General features: G+C 36.3%; 1 long non-coding RNA gene across 8 annotated transcripts in view; it reads right to left on the reverse strand.

Annotated features, from left to right (window-relative positions):
• LOC102551357 (uncharacterized) overlaps positions 1-19,021 on the reverse strand; it is a 140,008-nt gene that overhangs the window by 90,771 nt on the left and 30,216 nt on the right. The window lies entirely within an intron of this gene.

A 19,021-nucleotide genomic window follows, 5' to 3' on the forward strand; every position in this document is an offset into this window, starting at 1 on the left:
CAATTAATTACACTGAATCTGAACCCGTGTCTGACCATCATATTTCCATAGTGAAATTTCTAGCAAAGAACACATTTAGCAAGCAAGAAAGTAAAAGAGACATTGGACCAAGACTTAATATGTTACATATAAAAGTGGAGAAAGATCATTTACCTACATGCCTGAGAGGTATTTACTGTTTTTAGGTTGTGATACGTTTAACAGGGCCTAAACAGGAAAGGGGAATATTTTTGATTCATGTTTGTTATTAACATATCCTTTATATGGTGATTAAAGCCAAATTACCATTTAGATACCTTAATTTGAGACAGGAAAAAAAACACAGAAAATCTGAGAACAAATAAAACCAAAAAAAATTAATGCATATAAAATGTATCCTACAAGAAGACGGAGCCAAGGGGAGATTTGTATTCACTAATTCTGTAGTCTCACCACAGAATTTATTCATGGATACATTCACAAATCCCTTATAGAAGAGATATTGATTGTCTAGTGTTGTCCTAAATTTTTGGAGTGCTGGAAAAGCAGAAGTTTCATGGTTATAGTTAAAACATTGGAGATATGGAATTTCTTTTTATTTTCCGGAGCTGGGGACTGAACCCAGGACCTTGTGCTTGCTAGGCAAGCACTCTACCACTGAGCTAAATCCCCAACCCCGAGATATGGAATTTCAAGAGAGAATGCTAACCCTTGACAAATTTTCTCTTAATTTTATTATAACATAATGGAGCATAGTGTTAGAAACATTATTTGGCATGCAAATTATTCTTAAATGTATTCAGATATGTGGTAATTTTGCCTGGATTAATTTCGTCACTTATAGAGACTTTTGTGAAGAGGGCACTTACATCAAAACAAGTCACCAAATACATGTATGCATTTATGTTGTCAAAAATACCAAAACATTTTCACAAACATATATGACTTTGAAAAAGTGTCCTTCAATCATCAGAAAAGTGTAAGGTTTTATTCTTTACTTTGAAGTATTTGCAGCCATTGAACACAAATACTTCACTTAATTCCATTTGACTCATCGTTGAAAAATACTCCAGATCTACCATTTTATGGAAGTCTCAGGGTTTTTGCTTCTCCCTGGTTCTATAAAATATATTTAAAATGATGATCTAAAATTGGAAAACATTTACTTTTCATACAATATTACAATGATTCTCTCTTCTAAAAAGATCAGCCTCTAGGGATTAAAGAGGTCATTTTGCTGTTGGCGGATCAATGAAATTGGAAATACATACCTATACTACATCAGATGGCTTTTGTTACACGTTAAAGGAAATACCCTGTACACCAGGGAATTGAAAACCAGGGCTATCCTAAACCCAGGTGAGTGAGACCAGAATTAATGAAGAAGTCAATCTCACTTTCATTGTTCATTAATGACACATTCTCCTATGAAATTTGACTTTCCTACGTCAAGTTTTCTCGCTTCTCTCTGATGATGGTCCTGGTATTGATCCTACCTGAAATGTCTTAAAGGGCATCTCTAAAATTTTAATTAATTCTAATTCTTTGGTCTGTCTTCAAAGAATATAACAACTATAATTCTGGAGAGAGTTGTTATGAATAACTGGAGGTGCACAGGATATATAGTTCTGCAAGTTGTCTTTAAATGAAAGTTTGTATCAACAACATAAAAGTGAATAAACAGAGATTTTTGGTTTCTTTCTACCTAAAATAGCAGTATAATTAAGTCTGTGCATTATAGTAAATCATATTTGTATAGTTGGTAAGTTTAATTTCAAAGTTCTCTCCCTTTACTGAATCATTTTGTAATGGATATGCTAGTTTACACTGTGCTATGTTTTGATAATAACAGAACAATTGTGACAGATGTTATTGTGTAACCTCAAATAATAATTCTGAATTCTTTAGTTAAAAAATAAAATGTATTTCAATTTGTTCTACAATGTATCATCCAGTGATCATTTTAAGTAATAAAACTATTGGCTCAATTAAGAAAGCCCTTGCTCCATAAATTCAAAGACAGGGTTCAAATGCTGAGGACCTACTTAAAACCTGGGCAAGCTTACAGACATCAGTAACCTCAGGGCTTGGGAGGCAGAGACAGGACCCTAAGGCTACCAAGCTTGCCTGAGTAGCCACATCACCAAGTTCCATGTTTATTGTGAATCCCTGACTCAATAATAGAGCAGATTGTAGCCAAGCAAGACACTGGATGCCAACATCTAGCTTTCACAGGCCAGTAAACATATGTGCCTATGTCGCCTCTTGCCACACAAAAACACTACACACAGTTATAATAGTGAAACTGATTATGTTTTAGAAAGAGATTCTATTTTGTAGTAAATTCTGTATTTAAATGTATTTGCAATTTTATAAACAGAATTCTAGAATTTCTAGTTTTGGGGGAAAGGACATGGAATAGATGATTACTCTTATTCATATGGAATTCCAGTTACACACTTTTGCTGGAAATAAGTACTTCCTGACAGGGAAACCCATTAATATTGCTGTGAATGCTTTTCTCCTTGGGTCTGTCAATCTTACCTGGTTCTGTTATTTGCAAAATATCAGGGAATGGCTTAGAGAAATTGTCGAGCATTATGAAAGGAAAATGATGTCTGCTCTGTATATCATCTCCTTTCCATATCACTAATCTCACATCTGTACTTTTTCTTTAGGACAGAACTTTTAAAGGATTTCTGAAATTGTCCTTTGATCCTGGATACTTAGACAATGTGATAAAAAATAAAAATAATTTATAGCAAACATAAGCTCATTTGTAAGAACTTCAAACAAATGTCATGTCTGGGTTGGTTAAGTTGATTCTGGATGATTCTTCTGGAATGGATCTGGACTAGAAATCATTTCACACAGTCTTTAGTGTCGTGTCTGCCTCCATTTCATAGCATATTAATGGCAAATATACTAAAATCCTCCATACTTCACTCTCATCTACAACACTCCAAGTTTATTTCTCTCTTACACAGAAATGTTCCTCCAAGCCCTAGGAGTTTTCTTTTCCTTTTTCCTATTTTTGCTTCAACTTAAGAGTATGCAATCTTTTTAATCATATACTCATTTTAATTTTTGCAGTACAACTTTCTTTGCTTTCCAGTTTTCCTTTGCTTGATGATAGTCTTAAGCTTAACACATTTCCCATGTTAAGGTATTTTGGGAGGGTATTTGACTTTACACACTATAATACAAATCATTTCAAAGCATCTGAGACATTTACTTAACAAAATAACTTTATAGCAAAAGAAGCACAAATTATAGTTTTTGAATAAACTTTATTGCCTAAGCATAGGACATGAAAGCAAAAAACAAACAAAGTTTATTTAAAACTTACAAAGAACTGCAAGGCAAATTTAGGGAACTATTCGATCAAGCACAGATGGCACCTGTGAGTATACAAGACACATCCTATAAACCAAAGTCTACTTAACTATTTCTTGGGTTGGAGGGAAGGAATGAAGATGATATTAGAGAATATTTGGTTTCTGTGGCATTTTAAAAGAATTATGACACTATCGTTCACATATGCGGTGCTTTATGATAATATTTACATACATGCCCCTATCTTACCTTTTTAGCTATTCATCCTAACTCTTTCCCAATGACAATTTGATATTTCCAGGTCACTCCCCCTTTGTCTCTCTCTGTCTCTCTGTCTCTCTCTGTCTCTGTCTCTCTGTGTGTGTGTCTGTCTGTCTCTCTGTCTCTCTGTCTCTCTCTGTCTCTCTGTCTCTGTCTCTCTCTGTCTCTCTCTGTCTCTCTCTGTCTCTGTCTCTCTCTGTGTGTGTCTCTCTGTCTCTCTGTCTCTCTCTCAGTGCAAGTCTGTGCCTATAGCCACATCCATTGTGTATTCATGATTGCAATGGTAATATCTTTTACCAAATAGTGTTATTCACAGTCATCCTCAACTTCCTGTAGTATGTATAATATTCCCCCTCCTTCTTCCAAACTGTTCCCTAGGATGGGGAAGGAGTATCATGCATGGCCTACCAATGTCCCAGGATTCAACAGACCCTTATCTTCAATACTCTGACCAGTCTCTGTATTAACAATTCTCCCTGTGAAAAGCTTAAGACTAAATGTAGCAATATCCCATTGGCATAATCATACATATTTAGAAGGTTGCTCGACTACCTGTCTACTTAATAAGATTTCAGTTTTCTATTCTCTATTTTGACTATGTGTTTCTGAGCAATGGGTTTTCATTAGGTTTGTAGTATTAGGCACTGTGATGGTTATTCTTGGTTGTTAACTTGACTACATCTGGAATTAACTAAAACCCAAAAATAGAGAGCAAACTTATGAGGCAGTTTGCTTAATTTATGTAAAATGATCCACTTCTCTTCCAGACCTTTGAAGTAGGAAGACACACCTTTAACTCCGAGGTTGAGTTTGGAAAACACCCTTTAATCCAGTTCATTGGAACTAGGAAAACCCACCTTTTATCTGGGTTGTGCCTTCTGTTGGAAAACTATATAAGGACATGGAAGCTAAAAGACTTTGATCTTTGCCTGGTTATTCATGCCTTTACCATGTTCATTCCTTCACTGGCATTAGAGCCAACTTCTTCAGGATTCTAGTGTCTGCTGAAGACGAGCAGAGACATCCAACCTTGTGGGCTGAGCAACTACTAGGTTCTTAGACTTTCCATTTATAGCCAGCATTGTTGTATTAACTCGACCGTGGCCTACATAAATCACTCTAATAATCCCATATAGATACATATATATGTATATCTGTGTCTGATATATACTGTATATAGTATATCTGTGTCTGATATAAATACACATATATATGTATATATGTATATCTATATTTCTATAAATTTTTTACTCCAGAGAACCTTGATGTGTGGATGATAGGTGTGGATTTGTCCCTGAGCAGTAAGCTTCAAATTTAACCAAAATGATTTGCTGGTCTCCAAAAAAGTTATGATAAAATTGTATTGGTAGGCATGACTTGGATGACTGGGAGATGGATGTTATAGTTCACATGGTCCAAAGCTGGATTAGTTTGTTCAGGACTTAATTTTAATTACTTTCTTTAAATAATAGATTAAATAAAGCATTAATTGTTCTGCCCAAGTGTTCTTTATCTTAGAGCCTGATTCAGAAATACTGATACTATCTAGAGTATATTAAAAATGCATATTCATGCCTGCCTTGACCTCTTGACTCAGCTTTCCCTTGTAAAGTGATAACAACATTCTGTTTAACAATGTACAGCAGCTTATATAAAAGTATTATGAAGGCTGAGAACACAGCACTCACTTACATCACCTGTATTCTGAGATCTCTGAATTTAGATAATTCATTTGTAGGCATTGCGCAAGTACCATTTAAATCCATTAACTTTAAAAATATTACAAAAAATTGAAATTTAAAAAATGAAATATGAATAAAACTGGGCACATTATGGTTAAAATTGTTAATTCATTAATAGCTGTCTTAATACTAAAAAAGTATACAAAAGAAAATACCTTTTCTGTAGAGAATTTGAAGAAAATCTAAATAGTTTTGCAAGCAATTAACATAATTATATACTCCTTTATACAATCATCTTGAGAGAAAACACAGCTCTTCATAAAATTGTTCCTTAGCATCCGTATTACCTCATGCAATTCTTTCTTTTTTATATTATCTTCTTGGTGTTGATATGCAAGGATTTTAGTAGCTTTATAAGAACATGATGTTATTCATTGTTTGACAGAAATTATAAATTGCACAAAGATTTCTCCTTGAATTGCAAGTCTATGTTTGAGAAGAGACTTGTAGCCAATGAAGAAGAGCTAAGGAATTCCTTCTCACAGAGTTTTGGAAATGAAAATGTTTCCGTTTATTGTGTAAGTATATTATCACGTATTTGCTACCACTGAAGAGTAAATCATGAAGCACACATGTCAGAATTACATCAAATTGCTACATTTGAAATCATTCCTAATCGTTTAGATAGAAAACCAATGGTTGTAAAGTTTTCCTTAAGGAACATTGCATTTCATACATATAGACTTTCATATACTCATGTATTTGTATGTGCACATATATTAAATTATACTATTATGCCATATATATTCCTATAAATTATGTGTGTAATACATATTTATGTATATTATCTATATTGTTATAGATTATTTAAGTAGTGATTAATCAAAGTGTATATCTTTATGCTTATCTGAGAATGAGTTTATTTAAAAATTTATATTTCAACTTTCTGGGATTCAACAGATTCCAGCCGGCTTTTTTCCAGAGTCTCTCCAGCTAGTCTCTCACTATGGCTTATAGACTTGAATAAGAAATTCCTTTCACCTCTCCTGGTATCACTCTTTTTAGATTGTTACAAAGCCCAATGCTTCCCTCTACTTCCCTCATGTGATTCAGAGATTCATTTCTTCCTCATCCATTTGGGGCTTACCTGAGTCCTGCTGTCTGCCTGCTGAATACTCCTGAAGGTTCACAGATCACTAAAACCAAGGAACACTACATATAGCTACATAAAACTGACCCACAGAAACTTGATCAACTGGCCTCATGTGCCAGAGAGTAAATAACATGTAGGAACATCTTCAGGATAAAGCTATAGTGCTCTTTACCAGACAAAAAAGAATGTCACTATGAGATATTACTCTTATGAAGACCATGAATACTTCTGCTGAGAGAAGAAAGGTACCTTGAACAAGAAAGAAAGAAAAACTCACCCAAGACATTTACCCTAGGTTTACATATCCTCGCACAAAAATTTCTTGTAATAGGACTTCTCCAAAAATCAGGACTAGTAAATTGATGACAATTAATAAAAATAACCTAAAATTTGCAGACTGAGACATCAGAAGAATGGCCATAAAGATGCTCAGACAATGTGGGGAGCGGGTGTGGTGGCAGTCCCAAGATGGCGCCCGGGACTGCAGCTAAGTCTCCTGACTAGCACCTGACTTCCTCACACCTGAAACTAGCCAGGTCCATTGTGAGAGCTGCTCAGGCGAACCATGACACAAGATCAGGCCATGTGACGTGGACCTATGAACTGAGATTACGCAGTCTGGACTGAGGAGGCGGAGTTGAGGGAGGATATAAGGGAGTGTGCTCGGGGGCTGGAGGGAGGAAGGGAAGAAAAGAAAGATTCCTGTTTGCATGCAGAAAGAAAGGTTCCCGATTAAACTGCATTGAGAAGAACGCTGTGTCGTCGCTCTTTTCTGCGGGTCAGAGACAGAAGCGAAAAGACAACTCAATGAAGACATGAATATGCTTCAAGGGTCAAAAATAAGGATACAACTAAAATAGGGATATTGGTCCAAGAATCAAAGTTAACATTCAACAAAGAGCACTGTTGAAGAAAACTCAAATTGAAATTATGTGGGAAAATAAAATCTCAGTAAACTAAAAAAAATATCAGGGGAAACTTTACTGGGTCAATGGATTATGTGAGAAGCCTAGTATCAGGACTGGAAGACAAGGTATAGTAAATAAATCATGCTACAATGCTTTATATATTTTGAAAAACATACATATTGGAGGTTTCTGGGATACCATGAAATCACCTTCATAACATGGGCACAGAAGAGGATTTTAATTAAAACATCGAAGAAATGTTCCAAACCTAAAGAAAAAGACACCTATTTACATATAGGAAACTACAGAATACCCACTATATAGACAGGGCTTTGAAATAAACTTGTTCTATTGTTGTTAAAATATTAAAACCAAAGGAAAAACAAAGTCATCTATAGTCTACAATAAATACCTCATCACTTAAAAAGTCTTTGTTCAGAACAGTATTAGTTTATGATACTTTTATAGCCAGAAATGTCTAGAAAAGTACATTCTGAGTTCTGAAAGATGACAGTTGTCAAACTAGACTATTATATTCAGCAAAACTAACTATTAAAACTTATGGAGAAATAAAACTTTTAAGTGATAAAAGTAGTTTAAATAACTTATTATAACTGTGCTATTTCTATTGCAGACACTAGAAGGAATGATTTAGTATGAAGAATAGGATAGACTCATCTCAGTTAAAAAGTGAATATATATATATATATATATATGTATATATATATATATATATATGAATGATACTGAGAAAGTTCCAATACAGAGCAAAAACCATACCACAAAAAAATCATCAAAATGACAAAACTGATACACATTGGTCATTAACTTCCCACATTAACAAATTTCCATTACACAAGAAAATGGCAAGAACTAGTAGGCTAGTTTATTAAATAAGATCCATTGGTTTATGTGCCCTAGAAATCTGTCTGAAGGTCAATGATAGATTAAAAACTTAAGGCTAAAATGTCAGGGGAATGTACCAAGCAATGTAAACTGGGAAGCAAGCGTACATACCCATTAGATTCTAGTTTCTGGTAAAATTGCTTTCAACTGAAAATATGTGAGAAGATAAAAAAAAACCTCTGTTCATATTCATTGAAAATACAATCAATATTAAGATTCTAACACTTTATGCAGCACATACTAAGTGTAAAATACAGATAACCAACGCCAACAAAAAAAGCATCCAATATGAGGGAAAACATTTGTGATATGAAATAATAAGGGAGAATACCCAGAGCTAAATGTTTGAGCAGGGATGCATTTGGGAAGCCATGAGAAAGGAAGGATATAGTGAGGGGTTCAACCAAAACAAAATATCTATGAAACTTATCAGTTTGTAAGTTAATTTAAACGATTTAAGTAGTTTAAAGGTACTATGCATAACTAACCACTGCTGATCCCAGAAGACATGGAATTAAATACAAATCTCAGGGCCAGGTTTAGGTTAACTTCCCTATGAGTTTTGGTCATAAACACGCCAATGGTACCTCCAAACAATACAATCTATAGACATTACTCTTGGCTGCCAATAATAACTAGATATGACATATTCCTGAAGATATTGTGCATTTTGTTTATAGGACAGAGAAATTAATTTTTTACTGAACAGCAAATTTCCTTTTGGTTAGATTGTGTAGTGCTACAAGATTCTATGTAGACTCCTGGAAATAACAGACATGTATGCTTATATAGTGCTGGACAATTTGTATACTGAAATACTGACCTGCCAGATAAGATATGCATATGCATGCAATATAGCCAAGATTGATTATGGGAATAAAAGTAACCACTCTTAATTGGATTTGAGGCCTGATTCAGAGGAGAGGGTAGAAATAATGTAGAAGCAGGATGTTGTAGAAGAGTTCTGTAAAATGTTAGTCTTTGAACATAGCACAGTAGTAACTCACGTGAACATCAGCTATGATTATCTACCTTAATATGATGAGTAGAGTCAGTAACTCCATAATGTGTGGCACAAAGGGACTCTTGAGGTCTCTCCCTTGGATAAGGAGCTATGGCAGTTGACAGCAGCTATTGGGAGGAAGAATCACTTTAGGAGTGTGGCCACTGGTAGAGTCTCATAACAGTGAATGACGCCAGTATCATACAACATGGGGAGTGCTAATCAACTCAGTGTATTGAAGATACATACAAACATACATACATACATACATACATACATACATACATATGTACATACAGATGGGAAGAAGATGAAATAGGAGGGTCCTTAGAAAAATTGTAGGAAAGAATATGATCAAGATATATTGGTTATAAATGTGTATATGTGTGATGCATTAGCATGCCATACTTACCTTCCTGTCCATGATTATTGGAACACTGTACATAACAGCCAAGATATCAAACCTCAGCTGATCAACAGATAAGTGGATAAGTAATACCTAGCATATATTAATAAGACTTTTATTCAGCTCCAAAGAAGGATGAAATTACCTTCTTCGCTGGAAAATAAACAGAAGGTGCTATCATCATGTTAAGCAAAATATGACAGGCTCAGTAAAACAAGAATAAGATGTACTTTGAATAAAGATGTCATTCATAGAGCCAAGTTTTAGAGTACTTGGTACCCCAGTAGTGGTGCATTTAGTAAGGGTGAGAAGGTGTGGCCTTGCTGTAGGGAGCACATCCCCGGGGATGGGATTTTTGAGTTTATAACTCTCTCTTCTCTCCCTTTGTGATAAACAATGTGACTGTTCAGTTTCTTAAGCATTTCATCATTCATACTACTCACCAGCATGCTGTGCCTCCTTAACCAACTCTCATTCCTTTGAAAATATAAGCCAAAATAAACTCCTTTTGTAAGTCACTTTTTTCATGATATTTTATTGCAACAGAAAATTAACTATATATATTTTTCATACTCTGAGTCTAGACAACACACACATAAAAAAAGGTGTTGAAGGGATCTAAAGTTAAGGAGAAGAGAGAAGACAAGAAATGCAAAATATCTTTCAATACTTTCTATTGCTTACTATGTCTGGAACTTATATTTTATGTATTACATGCATATGTATGGGTATACACATAACATATATTACATAAAATCAGTAGGGAGCCCATTCCATTTATATAAAGAGGAAAGCTGAGACCCACACAGGCAAGGAAGCTAAATACAAGCAAGTTTCAATAATCACATATGAATGGAAATATGACAATGAAACACTATCTTGTACCCTTTTAAAAATGTTTTTAAAAGTATCATAAAAAGTAAATTTTATTCTCTTCAAAAATGACTCTGGATAAGTGAAGTGCAGGTCAACATGGACAGTTTGATAGTGACTATGGCTCATTATCTAAAAGTGATGTTTCTACTTTAAAAAGAAGATTGAACGATAGATCCATGGTTAATGTTTAAATATTTAAAAACTCATAAGGCTGGATTTATTCTAAATCTTTAAGGTAATGTGATAATATAAAAATCATATGTAGGATTAAGAGATTTAAATAATTTTCATGGGAATTACTACTTTATAGAATTTTTCCACATGCCATTTAAGTTCCCTTGCCTGGGAGTATATATTTAATATTCAACAGATTCTCAAATATTTTTCTACTGTACAGATCTCCATCCTATTGAAAGATGACATGAATTTAACAGGTACATTTTTATTTCCCATCTAGTAAACAGAAACCCCTAATTGTAGTGATGGGAAGTAATTGAAGGATGTGGGCAGGAGGATCTGTGAATGACCACTGTCAAATTCACTCATTTCAACATGATTACCACATACAGAGTGCAAAACCTCCTGTGTGCAAAGAAACAGCTCATTCTGTAACTTACATCCTAACATTCTACTTATCTTATCCTTTAGCTGATTTCTTAGCTGCTTTTCTATTTTTGTTCAGAGACACAATGGTGAAGGTAGTTCATTAAAGAGAATTTATTGAGGTTTACAGTTCTATTATCTTCAAGACAGGAACCATGGAAGCAGGTAGGCATGTATGAGATTGATCAGTAGCTAAGAATTTACAACTTAACCCCAATTCAGAGGCAGAGGGAGAACGCTAACTGGAAATAGCATAGGATTTTAAAACCTCAAAGCCTATTTCCTATGCAACACCTCCTCCAAGAATTATCTCCTAATTCTTATCAAATAGTTCAAATCACTGAAAAACAAACATTCAAATATGTAATTAAATGGGATCATTCTCACTCAAACCACCAGTTTGTTACTACATAAGATATGGGAGGTAGAGATCACTGCATGTAGATTGTATTTGGGAAGGTAAAGTTTCAGGGACATTGTCAACCACCTTAGTACATGGAGGATGCTGCTAGCTTCATGGTGGTCCATGCAAGCAAACACATCCATCCAAAACAATCCCTGCACCAAGGCAAAGCTGAGACTCAGTAAGAGTCATGGCCATGATTGAGGTGAGTAAATTGTTTTGTGCTGCAGACACATACCTCCTGAACAATATGTCATATGTCATAAAATGGAAAACTATTGAACTATAAAATATTGTTCTGATACATGCTACAATGTAGGTCAACTTTAATTCAAAGCACCGAGTTAAAGAGCTGAAGATAGAGGTTATCATGAAATTCTGCAGACAGGGTCAGAAACAAAGGCACTAGCCACTATGTCAGAGAACTGGCCTCCTTTATTTTAGTTACAATTTTTCTTTATTAGTGATAACATTGCATATGCATATAATGAAATATGATAATATTCCCCATTTCTGTTCTCCAAATACTCCAGTGATGATGACACCACCTCTGGTAAGAATAAAACTGACAATATAATCTTGCTTAACCAAGTATAAACCTTTAATGTTCTATATTAGTGTTGTTATGTAAAACACATATATCCATAGGATGTGATAAACCATAAAGTCTTAGATTAAATACAATTATTTTTTATTGTTGGCTGAAAAACCTGATTGTAAAAAAAATTCAGTTCTGTCATATTTTAACATACGAATTCTTTATAGTTAACCATTATAAAGGAGAGGGGTTTGAGTTAGACCCAAATAGCTAATGAGTCCCTTCTCTGAATTATCTAACTTTCATCATGTAAAAGTTATCAAATGACTGAAATGAAAAGAGATATCTGCACATTGTTGTCATCATTTCTCCTTCTCTCTGAGAGGAACTAATTCTTAATCATTTTTTTTCTATTCTTGCTGAACTTTTCTCATGAAACAAATAAACCATTGGCCATAGCAGAGTATAGCTTAATTCTTATAGCACACATTATTTTTGTCTCCATTCTTTTGTACAGAAAGAAGCCCATTAGTGGAAGTATGTCTTCATCAGGGTGGTAGTACAGAAAGTCAGGCCTGCCTTTGTTATTTCACAATAGATTTGTAATCCTGTGAATAAATAAAGCTTTGCCTGTGACTCTGAAAGGTGTGATCTCATCAGGAGGGTCAATAAAGATTTTCTTATGCTGAGAGGGGTTTCCTCCTCTATCCTGGACAAACTTTTCCATCTGGCATTAACAGTCTAATCTTTATGAGCACAAAAGAAAGAAGAATATATTCCTGCTATAAAAAAGGTGCAGGAGACACCATCAGAACCTGATGGGACCGACCGGGTAAACAGTTCTCTGCAACCAAATCCCATGGGAGGGAGAGCTCAACCTTCAGAGAGGCAACACGCCTGGGAAACCAGAAGAGACTACACTCTGCCCATATCTCGGACGCCAGAGGAAAACACCAAACACCGTCTTGAACCCTGGTGCACAGAAGCTCCCGGAAAGGGCAGCACAGATCTTCCTGGTTGCTGCCCCCACAGAGAGCTCATAAGCAACACCCCACCAGAAAACTTGAGCCTCGGGACCACAGGTAAGACCAACTTTCCTGCTCAAAGTGACATGCCTGGTGAACTCAAGACACAGGCCCACAGGAACAGCTGAAGACCTGTAGATAGGAAAAACTACACGCCCGAAAGCAGAACACTCTGACCCCATAACTGGCTGAAAGAAAACAGGAAAACAGGTCTACAGCACTCCTGACACAGGCCTATAGGACGGTCTAGCCACTGTCAGAAATAGCAGAACAAAGGTAACTCCAGAGACAACCTGATGGGGAGAGGCAATCACAGGAAACCAAGCAATAGAATCCAAGACTCCATGACATCTTCGGAGCCCAATTCTCCCACCAAAGCAAACACAGAATACCCAAACACACCAGAAAAGCAAGATCTAGTTTCAAAATCATATTTGATCATGATGCTGGAGGACTTCAAGAAAGACATGAAGAACTCCCTTAGAGAAACACAGGAAAACATAAATAAACAAGTAGAAGCCTACAGAGAGGAATCACAAAAATCCCTGAAAGAATTACAGGAAAACATAAATAAACAAGTAGAAGCCTATAGAGAGAAATCACAAAAATCACTGAAAGATTTCCAGGAAAACACAATCAAACAATTGAAGGAACTAAAAATGGAAATAGAAGCAATCAAGAAAGAACAGATGGAAACAACCCTGGATATAGAAAACGAAAGGAAGAGACAAGGAGCCGTAGATACAAGCATCACCAACAGAATACAAGAGATAGAAGAGAGAATCTCAGGATCAGAAGATTCCATAGAAATCATTGACTCAACAGTCAAAGATAATGTAAAGCAGAAAAAGCTACTGATCCAAAACATACAGGAAATCCAGGATTCAATGAGAAGATCAAACCTAATGATAATAGGAATAGAAGAGAGTGAAGACTCCCAGCTCAAAGGACCAGTAAATATCTTCAACAAAATCATAGAAGAAAACTTCCCTAACCTAAAAAGAGAGATACCCATAGGCATACAAGAAGCCTACAGAACTCCAAATAGTTTGGACCAGAAAAGAAACACCTCCCGACACATAATAGTCAAAACACCAAATGCACAAAATAAAGAAAGAATATTAAAAGCAGTAAGGGAAAAAGGTCAAGTAACATATAAAGGCAGACCTATCAGAATCACACCAGACTTTTCGCCAGAGACTATGAAAGCCATAAGATCCTGGACAGATGTCATACAGACCCTAAGAGAACACAAATGCCAGCCCAGGTTACTGTATCCTGCAAAACGCTCAATTAACATAGATGGAGAAACCAAGATATTCCATGACAAAACCAAATTTACACAGTATCTTTCTACAAATCCAGCACTACAAAGGATAATAAATGGTAAAGCCCAACATAAGGAGGCAACCCACACCCTAAAAAAAGCAAGAAACTAATCGTCTTGGCAACAAAACAAAGAGAGGAAAGCACACAAACATAACCTCACATCCAAATATGAATATAACAGGAAGTAATAATCATTATTCCTTAATATCTCTCAACATCAATGGTCCCAATTCCCCAATAAAAAGACATAGATTAACAAACTGGATACGCAACGAGGACCCTGCATTCTGCTGCCTACAGGAAACACACCTCAGATACAAAGACAGACACTACCTCAGAGTGAAAGGCTGGAAATCAACTTTCCAAGCAAATGGTCGGAAGAAGCAAGCTGGAGTAGCTATTCTAATATCAAATAAAATCAATTTTCAACTAAAAGTCATCAAAAAAGTAAAGGAAGGACACTTCATATCAATCAAAGGAAAAATCCACCAAGATGAACTCTCAATCCTAAATATTTATGCCCCAAATACAAGGGCACCTACATATGTAAAAGAAACCTTACTAAAGTTCAAAACACACATTGTACCTCACACAATAATAGTAGGAGATTTCAACACCCCACTCTCATCAATGGACAGATCATGGAAACAGAAATTAAACAGAGACGTAGACAGACTAAGAGAAGTCATGAACCAAATGGACCTAACAGATATTTATAGAACATTCTATCCTAAAGCAAAAGGTTATACATTCTTGTCAGCTCCTGATGGTACTTTCTCCAAAATTGACCATATAATTGGTCAAAAAAACGGGCCTCAACAGGTACAGAATGATAGAAATAATCCCATGCGTGTTATCAGACCACCACAGCCTAAAGCCTAACAATAAGGGAAGAATGCCCACATATACATGAGTGTTGAACAATGCTCTAATCAATGATAACCTGGTCAAGGAAGAAATAAAGAAAGAAATTAAAGACTTCTTAGAACTTAATGAGAATGAAGGTACAACATACCCAAAATTATGGGACACATAGAGGGCAGTGCTAAGAGGAAAACTCATAGCTCTGAGTGCCTGCAGAAAGAAAAAGGAGAGAGCATATATCACCAGCTTGACAGCACACCTAAAAGCTCTAGAACAAAAAGAAGCAAATACACCCAGGAGGAGTAGAAGACAGGAAATAATCAAACTCAGAGCTGAAATCCACCAAGTAGAAACAAAAAGGACCATAGAAAGAATCAACAGAACCAAAAGTTGGTTCTTTGAGAAAATCAAAAAGATACATAAACCCTTAGCCAGGCTAACGAGAGGACACAGAGAGTGTGTCCTAATTATCAAAATCAGAAATGAAATGGGAGACATAACTACAGAATCAGTGGAAATTCAAATAATCATCAGATCTTACTATAAATACCTATATTCAACAAAACTTGAAAATCTGCAGGAAATGGACAATTTCGTAGACAGATACCAGGTACAGAAGTTAAATCCAGAACAGATAAACCAGTTAAACAACCCCATAACTCCTAAGGAAATAGAAGCAGTCATTAAAGGTCGCCCAACCAAAAAGACCCCAGGTCCAGACGGGTTTAGTGCAGAATTCTATCAGACCTTCATAGAAGACCTCATACCAATAATATCCAAACTATTTCACAAAATGAAATAGATAGTGCACTAGCGAATTCCTTCTATGAAGCCACAATTACTCTTACACCTAAACCACATAAAGACCCAACAAAGAAGTAGAACTTCAGAACAATTTCCCTTATGAATATCGACACAAAAATAGTCAATAAAATTCTGGCAAACCGAATCCAAGAGCACATCAAAACAATCATCCACCATGATCAAGTAGGCTTCATCCCAGGCATGCAGGGATGGTTTAATATATGGAAAATCATCATCGTGATCCATTATATAAACAAACTGAAAGAACAAAACCATATAATCATTTCATTAGATGCTGAGAAAGCATTTGACAAAATTCAACACCCCTTCATGATAAAAGTCCTGGAAAGAATAGGAATTCAAGGCCCATACCTAAACTTAGTAAAAGCCATATACAGCAAACCAGTTGCTAACATTAAACTAAATGGAGAGAAACTTGAAGCAATCCCACTAAAATCAGGAACTAGACAAGGCTGCCCACTCTCTCCCTACTTATTCAATATAGTTCTTGAAGTTCTAGCCAGAGCAATCAGACAACAAAAGGAAATCAAGGGGATACAGATTGGTAAAGAAGAAGTCAAAATATCACTATTTGCAGACGATATGATAGTATATTTAAGTGATCCCAAAAGTTCCACCAGAGAACTGCTAAAGCTGATAAACAATTTCAACAAAGTGGCTGGGTATAAAATTAACTCAAATAAATCAGTAGCCTTCCTCTACACAAAAGAGAAAGAAGCCGAGAAAGAAATTAGGGAAATGACACCCTTCATAATAGACCCAAACAGTATAAAATAACTCGGTGTGAGTTTAACCACGCAAGTAAAAGATCTGTACAATAAGAACTTCAAGACACTGAAGAAAGAAATTGAAGAAGACCTCAGAAGATGGAAAGATCTCCCATGCTCATGGATTTGCAGGATTAATATAGTAAAAATGGCCATTTTACCAGAAGCGATCTACAGATTCAATGCACTCCCCATCAAAATACCAATCTAATTCTTCAAAGAGTTAGACAGAACAATTTGCAAATTCATCTGGAATAACAAACAACCCAGGATAGCTAAAACTATTCTCAACAATAAAAGGACTTCAGGGGGAATCACTATCCCTGAACTCAAGCAGTATTACAGAGCAATAATATTAAAAACTGCATGGTATTGGTACAGAGACAGACAAATAGACCAATGGAACAGAATTGAAGACCCAGAAATGAACCCACACACCTATGGGCACTTGATTTTTGACAAAGGAGTCAAAACCATTTAATGAAAAAAAGATAGCACTTTCAGCAAATGGTGCTGGTTCAACTGGAGGTCAACATGTAGAAGAATGCAAATTGATCCATGCTTATCACCCTGTACAAAGCTTAAGTCCAAGTGGATCAAGGACCTCCACATCAAACCAGATACACTCAAACTAATAGAAGAAAAACTAGGGCACTGGAAAAAATTTCCTGAACAAAACACCAATGGCTCATGCTCTAAGATCAAGAATCGACAAATGGGATCTCATAAAACTGCAAAGCTTCTGTAAGGCAAAGGACACTGTGGGTAGGACAAAACGGCAACCAACAGATTGGGAAAAGATCTTTACCATTCCTACAACAGATAGAGGCCTTATATCCAAAATATACAAAGAACTCAAGAAGTTAGACCGCAGGGAGACAAATAACCCTATTAAAAATGGGGTTGAGAACTAAACAAAGAATTCACAGCTGAGGAATGCCGAATAGCTGAGAAACACCTAAAGAAATGTTCAACATCTTTAGTCATAAGGGAAATGCAAATCAAAACAACCCTGAGATTTCACCTCACACCAGTGAGAATTGCTAAGATCAAAAACTCAGGGGACAGCAGATGCTGGTGAGGATGCGGAGAAAGAGGAATACTCCTCCATTGTTGGTGGGATTGCAGACTGGTACAACCATTCCGGAAATCAGTCTGGAGGTTCCTCAGAAAATTGGACATTGAACTGCCTGAGGATCCAGCTATACCTCTCTTGGGCATATACCCAAAAGATGCCCCAACATATAAAAAAGACATGTGCTCCACTATGTTCATCGCAGCCTTATTTATAATAGCCAGAAGCTGGAAGGAACCCAGAAGCCCTTCAACAGAGGAATGGATACAGAAAATGTGGTACATCTACACAATGGAATATTACTCAGCTATCAAAAACAACGACTTTATGAAACTCGTAGGTAAATGGTTGGAACTGGAAAATATCATCCTGAGTGACCTAACCCAATCACAGAAAGACATACATGGTATGCACTCATTGATAAGTGGCTATTAGCCCAAATGCTTGAATTACCCTAGATGCCTAGAACAAATGAAACTCAAGACGGATGATCAAAATGTGAATGCTTCACTCCTTCTTTAAAAGGGGAACAAGAATACCCTTGGCAGGGAAGAGAGAGGCAAAGATTAAAACAGAGACTGAAGGAACACCCATTCAGAGCCTGCCCCACATGTGGCCCATACATATACAGCCACCCAATTAGACAAGGTGGATGAAGCAAAGAAGTGCAGACCGATCGGAGCTGAATGTAGATCTCTCCTGAGAGTCACAGCCAGAGTACAGCAAATACAGAGACGAATGCCAGCAGCAAAGCACTGAAATGAGAATAGGACTCCCATTGAAGGAATCAGAGAAAGAACTGGAAGAGCTTGAAAAGGCTCGAGACCCCTTATGAACAATGCCAAGCAACCAGAGCTTCCAGGGACTAATCCACTACCTAAAGACTATACATGGACTGACCCTGGACTCTGACCTCATAGGTAGCAATGAATATCCTAGTAAGATCACCAGTGGTAGGGGAAGCCCTTGGTCCTGCTTAGACTGAACCCCCTGTAATCGTGGGTATTGGGGGAAGGGTGGCAATCGGGGGAGGATGGGGAGGGGAACACCCATAAAGAAGGGTAGTGGGAGGGATTAGGGGG

The sequence above is a fragment of the Rattus norvegicus genome, chromosome 2 (genome assembly GCF_021556685.1).
Source record: "Rattus norvegicus strain SHRSP/BbbUtx chromosome 2, alternate assembly SHRSP_T2T, whole genome shotgun sequence".
In the NCBI taxonomy this organism is placed as follows: Eukaryota; Metazoa; Chordata; class Mammalia; order Rodentia; family Muridae; genus Rattus; species Rattus norvegicus.